This window comes from Salmo trutta, chromosome 32 (genome assembly GCF_901001165.1).
Source record: "Salmo trutta chromosome 32, fSalTru1.1, whole genome shotgun sequence".
NCBI lineage: Eukaryota > Metazoa > Chordata > Actinopteri > Salmoniformes > Salmonidae > Salmo > Salmo trutta.
This window is the reverse complement of record NC_042988.1, coordinates 7,728,659-7,741,267: the sequence shown is the minus strand read 5'-3', so window position 1 is coordinate 7,741,267 and position 12,609 is coordinate 7,728,659. Positions and strand designations below refer to the sequence as shown.

The following is a 12,609-nucleotide window of genomic DNA, read 5'->3' as shown; positions in this document are numbered from 1 at the left end:
GTATTAAACATGCTCAGGACATATGGATGTCAGTACTATTAGTCCTATAGCCTACGAATCCATTAAGGACAGCGCCAAAAACAAGTCAAATGTATCTTCAATATCCTTTTTTTCAGTGAGGTGTTTTAGCACTGGACAAGGCGGGCCTGTTTTGAGCGTTGTACTCTGAGCTCCTATGCGATTTCCGTTCCGACCATTGAGATCCTATTACATTTTATAATTCCCAATTCTGTGGTTCCAACCCCCTCTATGAAATTGCTTTCCACAGTCAATAACGTAATCGGAACGATATTAGCCCAATAGACTGAACAGGTCCACTGTGAATTCACTAAAGCTAGCCCAGCTCATTTAATCCCCAACATTGTTACGCTTAGTTGTCATAATTCTCACCAAATGGACATTATCCCAGGGGCGTTGAAAGACAAAATGTAAATAACCGAATTTCTGTCCCTCTTACTGCCCCGAATGCCTCTGTTGATCCTACAGCTATTGTCTTATTATTATTATTATTATATCTTTTAACCTTTATTTAACTAGGCAAGTCAATTTATAACAAATTCTTATTTTTACAGCTCTATATTTTCCGCTGACTTCCCCACCACCACAGAAAGCACTGAGCTAGGCTGAAACACCTGCATTTTGGAGATGCCTTACTCAAGAAAGCAAAAAAGAGACCATGTTTGTATGCAGCTTTATTAACTCAATTATTACTTTTAAAAAATATATTGTTTAGAAACTGATATGTGACACGTATTAATGCCAAAATAACATGCAAAACAGGCAACAACAAAAAAAGGTTACATTTTTAAAAACGTTTTGTTGTTGTTGTAGTTAAACAAGTGGGGCTCAGAACAGATGGAGTTCTACCCCACCTGCCCTGAAAACCGGTTGCCACCGGCTGGGTCCAATATCAAATGCCCTCGAATAGAGGCTAAATTAGTCTGAGCAAAAGTTCTACATCACCACAAATAGGAGGCATTTCGCGGACACAAATCACATATGAAACTGGGAACTTCCAAGCGCCGTTGTGCTGTCATAGGATGCGTTGACGTAGCACCTGCAGTAGTTGAGGTGACTGAAAAAAATGTATATATATACATTGTATGCTATCCAGGAACACAGCGCATGCGTATGGGAGATCACGCGAGTGGAGGTTCCCGACAACCTGGTGCAGTCCAATACATGACTGCGGAGTCAAGCAGTGAGGAAGAAGAGGTCTGTTGGACAAACCACATAATCATCATTGGAGACATGTGACATGTACATGAGGCTGGCTAATAGATTGATGGATGATATATTTACTGACTGAATTATTTATTTATAAACTTGGGTTGACTGATATTTATATGTGAAGGCTATATATTTATTCCTTTATAATACAATTAAATAATTATTCTCATATCGTTTTTATTAAATCATTTATATATTCAGTCATTCATGCATTCATCCTGTCATTCTTTCTTGCATTCATTTGTTTCTAGACTGACTTTTTTAAAGGAGCAATCTGCAGTTCAAACAACACCAAAGCGGTCACTGAATCCCTATTTTTCCTAAATAGCTGAGGAATGGGGTTGGAGAAAAGTAACCACTGTCACAGAGCTATGGATGAAAGGAAGGTCCCTCTATGAGATTAAAAGTTGTAGGCTAGTTTGAAGTACAGTTGGAAGCTATATCCTGTGTTTTTCTATATTTACATGGTTTCAAACAATGTCAAACATTTTTTATTTTGGATTCTGATGAGGTAAGACAGTAGTTGAACTAAGCTCATGAGGATTGTAAAATGCATATATTCTTCAAGAATCAATGGGTAGCTTGTGTATGAATTAAAAAATAAATGGATGTGGTAATCGCTGAAATTGCCCCTTCAACGTAGCATGTTGTGGATGATGAAACGTTATAGTATTAGGAATTATGATTTAGGTCATTTTCTAATAAACCTACGATTATGTTATCACAACACATTGGCAAATTGGTTCATTCATATAGGCCTGCTAGCCTCTCCCAACGACGAACTATTCAAATGTTAATGTTAGCCTGATTATTCAGATACAGATGTCATAAAATGATGGTTCATTTCTATTTAATCATCAGTTATTAATCAACAGTTTAAATCAACTGTATAGGCATGAATGGCATGCAGAAGATGCAAACATGAAGCAATCATATTAAGTTTTGTGTGGCTCAGCTGGCAGAGCATGGTGCTTCCAATGCCAATGCTGTGGGTTCAACTTCCATGGGGGACCAGTAAAAAACATAGTAAAACTGTATGCACTCACTACTTACTGTAAGTCGCTCTGCCAAAGAGCGTCTGCTAAATGACAAACATGTAAATCATCATCTCACAGAGAGAGATACTGGTTGACTGATATTATTTAATTTATTCATAATAACGTTGAATAAAAAATACATGAATCTATTCTCATCTTGTTTTCATATGCATATACAGTTGAAGTCGGAAGTTTACATACACCTTATCCAAGTACATTTAAACTCAGTTTTTCACAATTCCTGACATTTAATCAGAGTAAAAATCCCCTGTTTTAGGTCAGTTAGGATCACCACTTTATTTTATGAATGTGAAATGTCAGAATAATAGTAGAGAGAATGATTTATTTCAGCTTTTATTTCTTTCATCACATTCCAAGTGGGTCAGAAGTTTACATACACTCAATTAGTATTTGGTAATTGTTTAACTTGTCTCAAACGTTTCAGGTAGACTTCCACAAGCATCCCACAATACGTTGGGTGAATTTTGGCCCATTCCTCTTGACAGAGCTGGTGTAACTGAGTCAGGTTTGTAGGCCTCCTTGCTCGCACACACTTTTTCAGTTCTGCCTACAAATTGTCTATATGATTGAGGTCAGGGCTTTGTGATGGCCACTCCAATACCTTGACTTTGTTGTCCTTAAGCCATTTTGCCACAACTTTGGAAGTATGCTTGGGGTCATTGTCCATTTGGAAGACCCATTTCCGACCAAGCTTTATCTTCCTGACTGATGTCTTGAGATGTTGCTTCAATATATCCACTTCATTTTCCTACCTCATGATCCCATCTATTTTGTGAAGTGCACCAGTCCCTCCTGCAGCAAAGCACCACCACAACATGATGCTGCCACCCCCGTGCTTCACAGTTGGGATATAGTTCTTCGGCTTGCAAGCCTCCCCCTTTTTCCCCCAAACATAACGATGGCCATTTTGGCCAAACAGTTCTAATTTTCATCTCTAGGAGACAGAACGCGTCTCCTTTCTGAGTGGTATGACGGCTGCATGGTCCCATGGTGATTATACTTGTGTACAATTGTTTGTACAGATGAACGTGGTACCTTCAGGCATTTGGAAATTGCTCCCACGGATGAACCAGACTTGTGGAGGTCTACAATTTTTTTCTGAGGTCTTGGCTGATTTCTTTTGATTTTCCCATGATGTCAAGCAAAGAGGCACTGAGATTCTGGCACACAGTCCTGTGTGGCTCAGTTGGTAGAGCATGGTGTTTGCAACGCCAGGGTTGTGGGTTCGATTCCCACGGGGGACCAGTACGGAAAGAAAAAAATGCATGAAATGTATGCATTCACTACTGTAAGTCGCTCTGGATAAGAGCGTCTGCTAAATGACTAAAATGTAAGGTAAATGAGTTTAAAGGTAGGCCTTGAAATACAGGTACACCACCAATTAACTCAAATGATGTCAATTAGCCTATCAGAAGCTTCTAAAGCCATGACATAACTTTCTGGAATTTTCCAAGCTGTTTAAAGGCACAGTCAACATAGTGTATGTAAACTTCTGACCCACTGGAATTGTGATACAGTGACATATAAGTTAAATAATCTGTCTGTAAACAATTGTTGGAACAATTACCTGTGTCAGGCACACAGTAGATGTCCTAACCAACTTGCCAAAACTATAGTTTGTTAAAAAGAAATTTGTGGAGTGGTTGAAAAACGAGTTTTAATGACTCCAACCTAAGTGTATGTAAACTTCAACTGTATTCATTGAGTCATTCTTTCATGCATTCATTTATAGTCATACTTTTTTAAAAGGGGCAACCTGCAAATCAAACAACAACCAAGCCCACCCCGCCACTGTTTTGGTAAATAACAAAGGGATGGGGTTGGAGAAAAGTAGCAACTGTCAAATTCATAGCGAGATCAGGATGCAAGTGTCGGACCACCAACGAAATCAAAGTGAGACTGTAGCTTTAACCACATTTTGAGGACGTAAAGTATTTGCTTACAATTAGCTATATTATTTACAAACAGCGGAGTAAATAAAGCTTTGAATCTGGGTTCTGATGGGGTGCGACAGTTGAACTATGAGGCATTTAAAAGGGATACATGTATATTCTTCAAGAATCAATAGCTATATATCATTCATTAAAAAGTCCCAAATTGTAAGTACCAACCGCAGACTGGCCCTTTAACCTAGCATGTCCAGGAGGATCGCATGGAGTAGTATGCCTATTAGGTCGTTTTAAACATTTGACGTCATTTTCTGATTAACCTACGATAAGGTTATCGCAACACATTGGCAAACTGGTTTAATCAGATAAGTAATGACAAGATATTCACATTTGTATGTTAACGGATTATTCAGATGATAAAGACATATAGAGGTCTGCAGCATTCATTGTCCACTCTAAAAAATGAAGGGTACAACAAGGGTTCTTTGTCAGAACCTCAAAGTTCTTAGAATAACATTATGGTTCTTGGCACTGAAAATGAATTTTGTTTTATGATGACACCATCTATCTTTTACTTTTTGTGCAAATCTTTCTAAGAAAAGAAAATGGACACAATTCAATGGATATCAATCAACAAAGAGGTAAGACTTTGTAGGCTATAAGAATATGTTGAAGGCTAGCTGTATTGGGTTCAGATGACTGAACTGCTCACTTTTGTGTTTATGTCTGCAGGTATACAAACGAGGAGGCATACAAGGTGATCACATTGACCATCCTCCTCCCTTACCTCGTCAATTAATATCCCAAAGGTATGTTTATGAAAACCATTATCAAAACAGTTTTATTTTTCATTCATATTCATCACAAAAACCAAGGTATGAATTCTGTCGTGTGCACGTTCTGTTAATCATCTGTATAACTACTATTTTTGGGGGATTCACAGACTTCTCCCCTCCCTGCACCTCTGATGAATAAAACAGGAAACCTGTTCCACCAGCATGCACTGCAAATCATTCTGGTTATGGATACGGAGAACATCAACACATTAACATCAACACACCAGAGGATATATCCATTAGACTTGGGGTCCTGCTGGGAATTTACCTCATATTCAGATTTTTTTATTCTGCTTTGCCACTAAAATCATAATAAACACAGAGAACTAAAATATTGTGTAATTGTTGTTATTGTTATGCATATTATTATTTTTATTAATAATAATAATAGGGGGGTAGTTAAAAAATGAACCCCAAAAGGTTGTTCAAAAGGTTCTTTGAGGACCCATTATAAGGGGTTCTTTGAAGAACCATTTTTAAAGGGGGTTTCACCACAGTTTCAATCTGAAGAACCCCTATAGGATACTCAAGGAACCTTTCCTTTTTAGATTGTATAGTTAAGGGTCGAAATTCTCTCTCTCTATATGTTTTAGCAATGTTTGAGCCAACGCAAGGCCAGATGACTTAAATTGCTTATACCTAGCCTACTGAGGACACATTAGCCACATGAGAAGTGGAGGATACGAAAAGGGAAATCCGGTAGTCCTATTGCGGTTTTCACTAGGCCAAACGTTCTCAAGTTCATTCATTTTGTACACCTAGTGAGACACCCTTTCACTTTTTGTACATCCTTTAAATTCTCACAATTTAAGATACGCCGCAAATATGGGATCAGAAAACAAATTCTGACTCTGGAGGAAATGTGTACTGTACTGGCAACAGGTGAGTCAATGTATAATTTGATCATTGCTTCAGGTTTCAACAAATGAATCATTTTCAGGATTATATTCGACTAACAATGATCCTCTGTTACAGGTCATCTAACTACCCCAAGAATGGCACTTCAGACTATCACTTGGATGAGCGCCTTCCTCTGCGTCGCGCAAGTTTGCTCCATGCCCATGCCTTGCCAGCTACAAGGACAGCTGGTGCGAATAACCCACAACCTACTGAGAGACATGGTACATTTTGTAAATTACTTTTGACTTGAGATGAATTCTCCAACTATGTTTATTAACTGAATAGCTCAACCTGACTTCAGTCTTTCTCTGTCTTTCAGGGGGGTAATTTTCCTCTGGAGTGTCTGCAGGAGAACGTCTTCATGGCATTCCCAGCCACTGCTTTCACATCCTCCGGCGCGTCACAGGTAAGGGCAAGCGAGCATATCCAAGTGTTCTTTACAGCATGAATGAGTTTTTGCAACCGTTAGGATTAGAAAGTAGATAACTTTAAACTGCCATTCATGTTATTTGAAAGTATTGTTGTTGTCCGTTTCAGTTGAGCAGCAGTGGTGCTAAGGCTATTTATGAGACATTGAAGAACATCGACACATTGTTTGAAGCTGACGACCTGCCTACTCAGTGGGACCAACAGAAGTTGGAGTATTTTCAGAACATTATCTACCGCCAGATTGAAGAGAGCAAATGTGTGAGTACCTACCTCTGCCAATACAGATAGATTAACTGTTTAATTGTGGTATGGTGACATTTTAATTATTTTCTTCTTGCGTCAGATGATGGGGAGCGTGGATACATGTGATTATCTAGTCAGGGCAAAGGTGCTGAAGACATATTTCGGGAACATCGCAGCTGTCCTAAAAGAAAAAGTAGGGTACAAGCAAATACACTATAATGGAAATCACTGTTTTGATAATATCTCTATGAATATTAGCCTACTTTTCCCGAACAGTTCATTTGTATTTTCACAGAATTTCAGTTACTGCGCCTGGGAAGTGGTTCGAAAAGAGCTCCTGTACACCCTACAGTTCATTCTGGAACACAACTCTGATAGCCTTCTGTGGGCCAACAGAACATGAATTTGAACTTGCAGAACTGATTTACATACTGTACTTGATTTTGATAGCCTACCATTCTACAATTATGTAATGTGCAATGTCAAACTGCAATATAAGGTATTAATGATTTTATCTATCAAGGTTATATATTTATTTACATATTTATTGTAAAATCGTGCACTGTTGCTGTCAAGTAAAACATTTTTTATACTTTTAAATATTGTTACTCTGTGTGCTCATTCTGTAGCATCGTGATGCACTGTCTGTCGGTGTGTGAAAGTTCAGATTTGGGTTAAACATGCTCAGGACATTTTTCAACATTTATTTTTATTTAACTAGGCAAGTCAGTTAAGAACATATTCTTATTTACAATGACGGCCGACCCCGGCCAAACTCTAACCCGGACGATGCTAGGCCAATTGTGCGCCGCCCTATGGGACTCCCAATCAACGGCCAGTAGTGATACAGCCTGGAATCGAACCAGGGTCTGTATTGACGCCTCTAGCACTGAGATGCAGTGCCCTAGACCGCTGCGCTATTCGGGAGTGGATGGCTGGCCTATAGCCTAATAATCCATAAAGAAAAGCCCTAAAAACAAGTCAGATGTAACTTCTCAAACTGTTGTTAAGCAATATTAAATGACTGTCTTCAATGAGGATAAGCAAACGGGTTTCAGCAGGGCTCGCCTGTTTGAACACAGTACTTGGAGCTCTTACGAATTGTTTCAAACCCCGCCATAAAATTGCATTCCACAATAACGTAATCAGAACAATATTCGCCGAATAGACAGAACTGATGCATAGTGAATTCACAAGCACTGAGGTAAAACAGTTTTCCCTACTGTTTCCTTTTCCACTTTCAGTATTCATTTATTTCCTTAGTGCCTTCAAAAAGTGTTCATACCCCTTGACTTATTCCACGTTTTGTTGTGTTACAACCTGAATTCAAAATTGATTACATACTATAATTGTTTCCCCTCACCTATCTACACAAAATACCCCATAATGACAAAGTGAAAACCTGTTTTTAGATTTTTGTGCAAATTTATTTAAAAATGAAATACAGTCATGCAACTTATGTTAAGCATATTTTTACTCCTGAACTTATTTAGACTTGCCACAACAAAGGGGCTGAATACTTATTGACTCAAATCAAATCACATTTTATTTGTCACACACGTGTTTAGCAGATGTTTTTGCGGATGTAGTGAAATGCTTGCGTTTCTAACTCCAACAGTGCAGTAATATCTAACAAGTAATATCGAACAACACACAATCTAAAGTAAAGGAATGGAATTAAGAATATATAAATATTTGGACGAGCAATGTCAGAGCGGCATAGACTAAAATACAGTAGAATAGGGTTGAATACAGTATATACATATGAGATGAGTAATGCAAAATATGTAAACATTAAAGTGACTAGTGTTCCATTATTAAAGTGGCCAGTGATTTCAAGTCTATGTTTATAGGGCAGCCGCCTCTAATGTGCTAGTGATGGTTATTTAACTGTCTGACGGCCTTGAGATTAAAAAACAGCTTCTGTCTCTCGGTCCCAGCTTTGATGCACCTGTACTGACCTCGCCTTCTGGATGATAGCGGGGTGAACAGGCAGTGGCTCGGGTGGTTGTTGTCCTTGATGATCTTTTTGGTATTTCTGTGATATCAGGTGTTGTAGGTGTACTGGAGGGCATGTAGTTTAACCCCGGTGATGGGTTGGGCAGACCGCACCACCCTCTGGAGAGCCCTGCGGTTGCGGGCGGAGCAGTTGCCGTGGCAGGCAGTGATATAGCAAGACAGGATGCTCTCAATTGTGCATCTGTTAAAGTTTGTCAGGGTTTTAGGTGCCAAGCCACATTTCTTCAGCCTCCTGAGGTTGAAGAGGCAATGTTGCACCTTCTTCACCACACTGTCTGTGTGGGTGGACCATTTCAGCTTGTCAGTGATGTGTACACAGAGGAAGTTGAAGCTTTCCACCTTCTCCACTGTGGTCCCATCGATGTGGATGGGGGGGGGGGGGGGGGGGGGGGGTGCTCCCTCTGCTGTTTCCTGAAGTCCATGATCATCTCCTTTGTTTTGTTGATGTTGGGTGAGAGGTTATTTTCCTGGCACCACACTTCCAAGGCCCTCACCTCCTCCCTGTAGGCTGTCTCGTCATTGTTGATAATCAGGCCTACTACTGTTGTGTTGTCTGCAAACTTGATGAATGAGTTGGAAGCATGTGTGGCCACGCAGTCATGGGTGAACAGGGAGTACAGGAAGGGGCTGAGCACACATCCTTGTGGAGCCCCAGTGTTCAGGATCAGCAAAGTGGAGATGTTGTGTCCTACCTTCACCACCTGGGGGCGGCCCGTCAGCAAGTACAGGACCCAGTTGCATAGGATGAGGTTCAACCCAGGGCCTAGAGCTTAATGATGAGCTTGGAGGGTACTATGGTGTTGAATGCTGAGCTATAGTGTTGGTCAATTTCTTCAACAAATGATCAGGTCTATATAATTATCAAACATACATTAGTAATGGAAAGGAAACACTTTAAAAAGTATAAGGCTTGGTTTAACCTTCTTCTATAGTCAATGAAAAGCATTCTTACATAGGCATCCCTCTTGTCCAGATGGGATAGGACAATGTGCAGTGTGATGGCGATTGCATCGTCTATGGATCTATTGGGGTAGTAAGCAAATTGAAGTGGGTCTAGGGTGTCAGGTAAGGTGAAGGTGATATGATCCTTGACTAGTCTCTCAAAGCACTTCATGATGACAGAAGTCAGTGCTACAGGGCAATAGTCATTTAATTCAGTTACCTTTGCTTTCTTGTGTACAGGAACAATGGTGGGCATCTTGAAGCATGTGAGGACAACAGACTGGGATAGGGAGAGAGACTGAATATGTCTGTAAACACTCCAGCCAGCAGGTCTGCGCATGCTCTGTGGATGCGGCTAGGGATGTCGTCCTGGACTCTGAAGCATATGGCGGTGACCCGATCCTGGAGGTTCATGCTCTACAACATTCGCAGAGTACGACCCTGCCTCACACAGGAAGCGGCGCAGGTCCTAATCCAGGCACTTGTCATCTCCCGTCTGGATTACTGCAACTCGCTGTTGGCTGGGCTCCCTGCCTGTGCCATTAAACCCCTACAACTCATCCAGAACGCCGTAGCCCGTCTGGTGTTCAACCTTCCCAAGTTCTCTCACGTCACCCCGCTCCTCCGCTCTCTCCACTGGCTTCCAGTTGAAGCTCGCATCCGCTACAAGACCATGGTGCTTGCCTACGGAGCTGTGAGGGGAACGGCACCTCCGTACCTTCAGGCTCTGATCAGGCCCTACACCCAAACAAGGGCACTGCGTTCATCCACCTCTGGCCTGCTCGCCTCCCTACCTCTGAGGAAGCACAGTTCCCGCTCAGCCCAGTCAAAACTGTTCGCTGCTCTGGCACCCCAATGGTGGAACAAGTTCCCTCACGACGCCAAGACAGCGGAGTCAATCACCACCTTCCGGAGACACCTGAAACCCCACCTCTTTAAGGAATACCTGGGATAGGATAAAGTAATCCTTCTAACCCCCCCCCCCCTTAAAAGATTTAGATGCACTATTGTAAAGTGGTTGTTCCTCTGGATATCATAAGGTGAATGCACCAATTTGTAAGTCGCTCTGGATAAGAGCGTCTGCTAAATGACTTAAATGTAAAAATGTAAATGTAAGCAGTGGGTGGTGTGCTCGTCTCCAGTGGTGTTTTGAAACAGCGTTTGGAATCAGTTCAATTGCCATGGGGGGTACGAACAAAGGATCAGATTCGGGAAAGTCGTACACTTGGTCATAATGCTGGTGAGTTACCGTTGCCCTGATATCCAAAAGTTCTTCCCAGAGGTATGTAATAACACCAAAAATGTCCTGGGCTAATAACATAAGAAATAACACAGAAAAAAATGAATACTGCAAAGTTTCCGAAGAGCTAGAAGCAAGGCAGCCCTATTCGTCGGTGCTATTTTACCAGTACTCAAGACATTCTTAGCTTTTCATTTTTTATTAATTTGTAAAAAAATAAATAAATAGAAAAACATAATTCCACTTTGACATTATGGGGTATTGTGTGTGGGCTAGTGACAAAACATCAACATTTTATCAATTCGGGCTGTAACACAGCAAAATGTGGAAAAAGTAAAAGGGGTGTGAATACTTTCTGAAGGCACTGTACATGCATGTAGCCTATTGCTGTAGGGTTCATGTCAGGTTACAGCCAGGTGTAGTCTGATCATGTCTAAATGGTGAGGTTTGACTGAGGGCCAGTTGAGCTCAGTGAGAATCAGAGGATTTATGGCTAATGGAGCCAGACGGGTAAACAGAATGACACACCCCGCACCTGAAATAGAAACATGTAGGTGAATCATATTTTATAGTATATGATTCACTGACTTGAGACTGAAACAGACCTATATCGAATCATCACGGTTAATCAACATGTGTCAAGATTTTAAGTGTTATGATTCACTATATACACCTACATTATCATAGGTCTGATTTTTAAGCACCGCTGGCTAAAACAGAAATATTCTCATCTGATTCACAGGGGATTATTACTGTGGAAGTTCATGAAGGGGCCATAAATGCTGTGGTAGATCTGTCTGAGAACTACACCCTAGAATATGACAAGTCGGAAGGGTCTGACACTCTGAATTATGGCAAAATGTCAACATTTGGCAGAATATTGCTAATCACTAAAGAAAAGTCCGTTTTTATTAACAATTAACTATTACATTTAAGGAAATAGTCTTACGCTATTGCAGGAGTAACATTTTAATTCATTTTTAAGTTAGCGCAGCTCATTTGACTCATTAATTCACATGCTAAAATACATGAGTTTGGGTTATGATTGAGGTTAAAAACTTTCACAAGGTCAGGAAATAGCATCTCGGTTGGTAAACCTCAGACTCTTACAGGGGATTTATTCATCTTCTTCTGAGGTCAAGTATCACTCATCATCCTTGGCCCAATAATGGTCTTCAAAATCCCGCCAGTCTGCCACTTCCACCGAATGTGTGTTAGTCGGTATTTACCAGAACTAGTGCTACGAAGGGAGGTGTGAGCTGCCTACAGCCTACACCTGTGAAACAAAGGTAACCCTGTCAGACACCACAGACCTGTGGCTTTAGGCAACTGACCATAAACCACTTCTCTTCTAATCCTCAAATCAAAAGGTGTTGGCCAATACACTCCATAATTGTCACCCTTGATAAAGACGGTATATAAAATACAGTAAATAATTTAAATACTGTATGCCAAAAAAAAAATATGGGGAAATGATATTATTTTATACACATATAATTGCGCAGAGAAAGAGATTTGAGAACACGTTGAGAGGGATCTTAGATCATTCCTCCATTCAGAACCTTTCCAGACCCTTGATCTCCTTTTGTCGGCTCTTATGGACTGCCCTCTTCAATTCAAAACACAGGGCTGAGTTACAGCGTAGGTATGAGGTACTTTTCTGCATATGCTTCCATTTTTGGGCACCAAAGAGCTCTACTTGTATGTCATCTGACCATCTGGAGTTTCAGAAATGGCATTGACACATTAATTGGAACCGGTGCTATGGTCAGACGACATGAAAATTAAAGCTATTTGGCCGTGATAAAAAAGAAGCATATGCA

The 12,609-nt window shown here is 40.6% G+C and overlaps 1 protein-coding gene across 1 annotated transcript in view; it reads left to right on the top strand.

The window, feature by feature from the left end:
* The window catches only part of LOC115170596 (interferon beta-like), a 1,299-nt gene extending 1,279 nt beyond the window's left edge, over window positions 1-20 (top strand). The window contains exon 5 of the mRNA XM_029726857.1: window positions 1-20. This exon is cut by the window's left edge and continues 396 nt beyond it. The gene's annotated coding sequence lies outside the window, so the exon portion shown is untranslated.
* The last annotated feature ends 12,589 nt before the right edge of the window (window positions 21-12,609 follow it).